We start from the raw sequence: 6,306 nt of genomic DNA, 5'->3' as shown, positions 1-6,306 counted from the left end.
ACTGAATGTGAGATGCACGCACACACTTAAATCTTTCCCAGTTTTGATCCCCTGTCTCTCGGTCTGCTTTTTACTGTCTTTTTCCTATAAACTCTGATGCAATGTCTTTTTTTAATGCTATGAAAACATTGGATCTTTCAAATCAAAATTGTAAAGGTTTTCATTGCAGCATATAAACATTTTACAGTCATGGCTCATATTTGAGTTTGATAATAACAGTGAAGGGAACACATTTAAAATGAGTCAACAAATGCAAACATGAGTTACGTCAACCTGATATAACCCCATTCCAGTGTCATTGCTAGCATTAACTCCAACCTTACATCTTGTCCTTGTAGAGAGCTGATGTACTGATCGCTTCTTCGAGCTGCAGTTCAAAGATAATACTGTGAGATTTTGATGGTGCTGTTCTGATTCATTGCTTATCATGTTTTTGGTCAGGAAGGTATTTTAAAGCATGAATATATTTGCAGCATATTTCGAACAATGAATAATAATAATACATAATGTTCAATAATTGTTTAGGCTTTTAATAAGTGAAATTAAATCTAGCTTTTCATCTTAAATAATCTAAAATTATTGATAACACATTAAATGCATTCACACTTATTCCTCTCCTGCTTGTGAATTTTTACTGCACAATAATGAATATTGAGTGAAGTTTAAAACTGGTGTTTCTACTCATTGTATTATGGAATTGTAAAGCCTACAGTGTTAGCAATCAACAGGAGCCAGATAAGAAAAATGCAAAACTATTACTTCACATATGTCAAAGTATATATACAAGAGCTCTGTAGAAAAAAAAGTTTTATCTGTTGTTTGTACTATATCTGAATTAGTTTGTCCAAATAATTAAAATACAGCTTTTAACAATAGGATGGTAATGAAAAGCAAATGAAAAAAATATGATGTGTTAATATATACAAGAAAAAGAAAAAATATATAGAGATAAAAATTATTTCATTTAGGGTTGGTTTGAAAATAATGAAGTCAACAATTTTATTCTGATTCTTTCAGGTTCACCAGTAGGCTCATTTTGATTGTGGGTCATTTCTTTTACTATTCAAAAGCACAAACATTTTCAGTTTGAGCATGTTTCAGATTATACCCTTTATATTTTTCCCTTCAAATTTTAGTCTGACTATCCAAGACGTTTAACTGAGATAAAACTCTGAAGAGATGGACAGAAATTTTCAGTGATTCCAGAGAAAATGATTTAGAAGCTTAGCAAAAGGAAAAAAAAAAACCTTTCCTACAGGTTGTTTTGACAACTGAAAATGCTGCTGAAAAGATATAATTCAATCTGACACACTGTGAGATTCATCCACTGTGTAACTTCATCCATAATGATGGGCATATGTGTCGACCAAAGTATGTTATTTCTTAAAATTACTCACATTTCTGAACAGGTTTCTCCAAAACAGTCAGATTAGGTTGTTATGATTTAACTAACTTCATTGCATTGGTTAATGCAAAAAGACTATCCTGCTGTGCATTCAGTCTTTGGCATTTGTCTTGCTCTATACTGCAGGAATAAGCTAAGCAAGAAGAATAAACAACCATTTCTGAAATCTGCATTATAAACACTTAATCCTCTGGGCCTTATGAGAAATCTTTTGTTAAAGAATACAGGTTATTGCTTTGTCATTGGATCGTTAGATTTCACAATGTTCTGGTATAATCTTTTGACCAGAAGTAATTGGTGTCATTTTATCTTTTGTACAAGTATGACCAGTATATCATAAGAGATATATTCTATAGGAGAGCTGTGACGATGGTCAGCCTTTAAAAAGCCATCTGTACTTCGTGTCTCTCGAATGGCATTGTGAATATGGCAAACCACATTAAGCTGTAGAGAGGAACTTTAGAGGAATTTGTTAGCTAACTTCAAAACCACTTTTTTTTTTCTCTTTAATGCAAGGAATTTCTGTGACAGTGAATTCCCATCTACAGCCATGGTTTTCTTTTTCAGAATTTCCAATAGCTCTGTGTGTGCGTATGTAAATATAAGTGTACTACGTAGTAAGTATGTGCTTGTGTGTTTTTCTACAACATACGTGATCAAGGAAAGAGCAAGTTTTTCTGAAATCAACATTAATTATGACAAAGTAGGGACAAAGCAAGACAAACAAGTATGTCATTTTGTCAGTTAATGTAATTTGTGTTAAATAAGGATCTTTTTTTTTTCTCTTTTCCATGCTCCAGAAAAGAATCTTTTTTGAGTCTAATTAATCTGTCTCCTAGGGAAGACAGCATAAATGGAGTAGCTTTTGTTAGCTGCAGATCTGTGCTTAATTGTCAACGGCTGCTTCTAGATCCCAACCCAGAACTACATTGCTCCAGCAAAGCTTTCACCCTTTGACGTCCAGAGAGATTTCTTAGAAAGGAGCGGCTGCAAGTCCAAGTCCTGAATGTAAGTGAGGATGTGAGGACACATGCCAACAAGCTCTCAGGTCCTCGCAGGATCAAGCTCTACACAACTGTGGTTCATGGTGGCAGTTAACCATGTTTGGTTGCTTTAACACCTTCATGGGTTCAATGAAGTTTTGACAAGCAAACTACTTTCTTGTGGTGTTGTAGTAAGACACCACTGTAAATTCAAAGGTGAAGCCTCTAATGAAGAGCCAGTTCCTCACATGTTTTAAGTAGTAAAGTGTATTTTCTCTGTTGCAGTTTTCCAAATATCCAGGTAGATTTTTTTTTTTTTTGGCATTAACACTAATTCTGCATGAGTACAGTCCTAACTGCATCTGTACTGGTAAAAATACACAGCATTACACTAAGTCTTATACTATCATCACGGTTCTTGACATGCATTTTTGCCTGGGCAAAGTGATGCCTTTGCAAACAAATGTTGGCCATGGTTTAGGCTTTAACCCAAACCACATGCCTTTGCCATTCAACCCTTTAAGCACAGCCAACCAATTTTAGACTTATGGATATCCTTCAGTTGGTCTAGAAGCCAGAAAATAGACCCTGGCCCAGTATGTAGGGTAGATATAGCCACAGGGTCCTTTCCTACAGACACTGACTTGCATGAGTCATTTTAGTGGCAGCAGCTGGACTGTTTAGTTGGGGTTGTACGCCTCACTCTGGCTATAATCTTTACCTAATAACAGAATGAAAGCATTGTTTGTGATTCCAGTTCTGATTTTGAGATTTAAATCAATATTTGTCTCATGGAGGGGGGTGGATGGGGGAGGGCAACAACAAAAATGAAAACCAGGCATGGTCAAAATGCTGCCTTCTATGTTTTTTTGGTTTTGGTTTTTGAATCTTACATCCGTTTCTTTTGGTCTCTGTTCTCATTATGTACCCCTCTGTCACTAATTTGTTTTTGCTATTTTCAGGTTTCTATTCAATCACTGACATAGTTTTTTTAAAACAATTGCTTCTTGGAGTGCCTCACATTTAAGAAGCAGCCACAGAATCATGACCTAAAAAATAACTTTTATTCTAAAGAACACATTGATCTTTTTCAAACCATGCTTCTTTACAAAATCCAATTAATTTTCCCAGTGTGATTCCTTTTAGCCAAAGTAAGCAAAGAGTACAGAATAATCATTTTACTTATTGACCAGAAGCTGACTAATTCACTGTCTGTTTCTCATCCTTTTACCAACATTTGCTATTGTTTGGGTTGTAGATGCTACAGTGGATATTTATTTGCTTGTAAGTGAGTATTTCTAGCAGATTTAGTTTCATCATTTTATAAAACAATTTAAATTCAAAGCATATTGAATTGGCATTCTATGTATAACTTCTGTTTTTTTTTTTTCTACCAATATTAGCTTACAGCTTACTTTGAAAATGAATTTATTACTGTTTATCAAGATGAGATCAATATCACATCATAAGAACTTTCTTTCTAGATGTCGTATGGCTGGTCTTGCCTTTATTTTCTACCTCTTCCCTCTCCAGTTTTCATTTCCTTCTCTTTAATATTATATCCTGATTTATACTGATTTGAAAAATAATGGATTAATAGTATGTCTTTAGTGTAGTATTTATTTTATTGGTTAAGCCTTGATATCTTTTGTTATTTAAATATGAACAATTTTTTCCTCAGGAATAAATCATCTAAGTTCTTTAAGTGGACCTTATATAAATACTACAGCTCTTCTCTGCTCATTCTTGAGATAAAGCTGCCATTAATTCAGTATTTTTAAAGTAGGCTTTATTTTTCTGTGTTTAATTGAGAGGGGAATTGAAAGAAAATGGCAGAAATGCAAGAATCTGACAGCATTGATCAAAAATATCTTCAGTCCGTTTCTGAGCAGAGACCAGATATGAGACACACCAGTGGCCTTTACAGTTCTTGCTCAGGTATAACTACACCCTGGGTATCCAAAACTGTTGCTTGACATTAAATTCATTTGCTTGTTCTGTGGCTTGTACTACTGCTTTTGTAGTTCTGTTCAGGTTCTGTTTTATACTTCTGGGAATTGCTTCTAAAATGTTCTATTTTATTCCGTTTGTGCTGAGACTCATTGCAATCGTTTAAACCCCTTGGTATATACCTGACCAAACATTTATGGAAGGTTCTTTATTCACACCTAGTTTTACTTCATTTCAATTTACAACCTCTGTTCTATGCTATGGTCTAAACAAAAGCTAGTTTCTGTCTAGTGATCCTTTGCAATTTTTTTGTGTAAATATGCAATCTTGTGTTATGCTTTCAGATATCTTCCTTGATGTATTGTTTCTGTTTATTGTCTCTATCCTTATGTCTAACTAGTTCAAATTCTCCATTACTCTTCATTTATTTGTTTTCCCCATAGTCCTCTAAGAGTGTTCTGTTTTGCCTTTTTATTATTACTTCTAATGAGAAAGTAGAGACTGGTTGATAACTTTTCAGGGGAGTAGTTTTTATTAGAAAATGTCAACTGCACAGAATTAGCTTTTTGAAAACTCTGTGAAGGCAACTGGAAATTAGGAATATTGCTGTTACATGTGGAGTCAGAGCTTAGAGATCCCAATTCCCTTATTCTCAGACTCTCTCTGCTCAGGGTAATCTGTTCCTGCAGACCATACAATTCAAGTGGCTTCAGCAGTTACAGGATCAAGGCTAACACTGGAAAAAGTGGAGGGTTTAATTTTTGTAACTTAGTTTCAGTTCCAATTTGAGATAATTTTGCCTCCGAACTTCAGTTTTTCTTAGGGTGGAGAGGATGTGTCTGAGTGTGCAAACCTCTCTATCCTGGCACAGTGTACAATTGTATATAGGCAGGGCAGAGCTCAGCAGTTCCTGGTCTCTCCAGTGCAGTGAGAAAGAACATGTGCTGCACTGGGTGCTAATGGAGAGCCCTTCTGCCCAAGGCACTGGAATTTATATCCTACATTATTTCTGGACCTCTAGTCTCAGGGAATGCATGTGGTGTATGTAATCTCTGTGCCTCAGCTCCTGCTCAGTCATAGACTTGTTTCACCTCTCTTCTGCTCTGTTCTCTCTGCCTCCTATTCAAAAAATCTCTGCTTCAATTTCTTTTCATTCTCTCCTGCTTTGGAGCAGTCCTTCCCATACGTTTGTGATTCACCAGCTGTTTTATAGCTTAACGCCTTTCCCCTGCTCTGTCCATTGGTTCTTCTGTTAAGATGTACCCCAACAGACTGCATATGTTTCCAAAGGGCTTCCTAATGCCATGCAAACCTGAATTTCTTCTGAACACTTGAAGAGCCAGTCATTCAAAAGAGAGCTGCATTGGCAAAAGGATGGACTGGCTGAAGGGGTAGCCCTTCCAGCACTTCTCTGTTTGTGCCCAAGGTCTCTGGCCCCAACACGACTGGCTTTTCTCCCTGACAAATGGAATGACATTAGTTTCATTTCTGAACATACCACCTCAAAGGTGTACTGAAGGCCTATTTAATTCAAGCTGAATTTGAATTTAACAGACGCTGTAGCTGATTCTGACCACCTCCTCCATCTGGAGCTTTCCCCCTTTTTAAATAAAATACATCTCCATTACTGACAATTTCCTAAATGCTTTCCCTACATACCACTATAACCATTTAATGGCATGGTTTAAATGCTGCATTGCCTGTTGAGCCAAAATTTGGCTCAGCACTGTATAAACAAATTATGTAGGGCCATCCCAACCCCTGTGATCTTGCAGCCTTGTGTCTAGGTATGCTGCCAAATATGAAAGAACGATGAGCAAAGCCAGGGCAACATGCGACAGCATGGGTTGGCTGTAATGAGTCACAGGTTGTTGTACCCACTGTGCACTGAAAAACAAATAGCTCTTAAACCAAATATTTCATGATAAAGATGGCCTTTGTTCAAATTGCACAGTGACTGAGCATTTG

The 6,306-nt window shown here is 36.3% G+C and overlaps 1 protein-coding gene across 45 annotated transcripts in view; it reads left to right on the top strand.

Moving 5' to 3' along the window:
* DLG2 (discs large MAGUK scaffold protein 2) overlaps positions 1–6,306 on the top strand; it is a 1,058,052-nt gene that overhangs the window by 858,996 nt on the left and 192,750 nt on the right. The window lies entirely within an intron of this gene.

The sequence above is a fragment of the Anser anser genome, assembly GCF_964211835.1.
Source record: "Anser anser genome assembly, chromosome: 1".
NCBI classification, from domain to species: domain Eukaryota; kingdom Metazoa; phylum Chordata; class Aves; order Anseriformes; family Anatidae; genus Anser; species Anser anser.
This window is presented reverse-complemented; position numbering and strand designations above follow the sequence as displayed.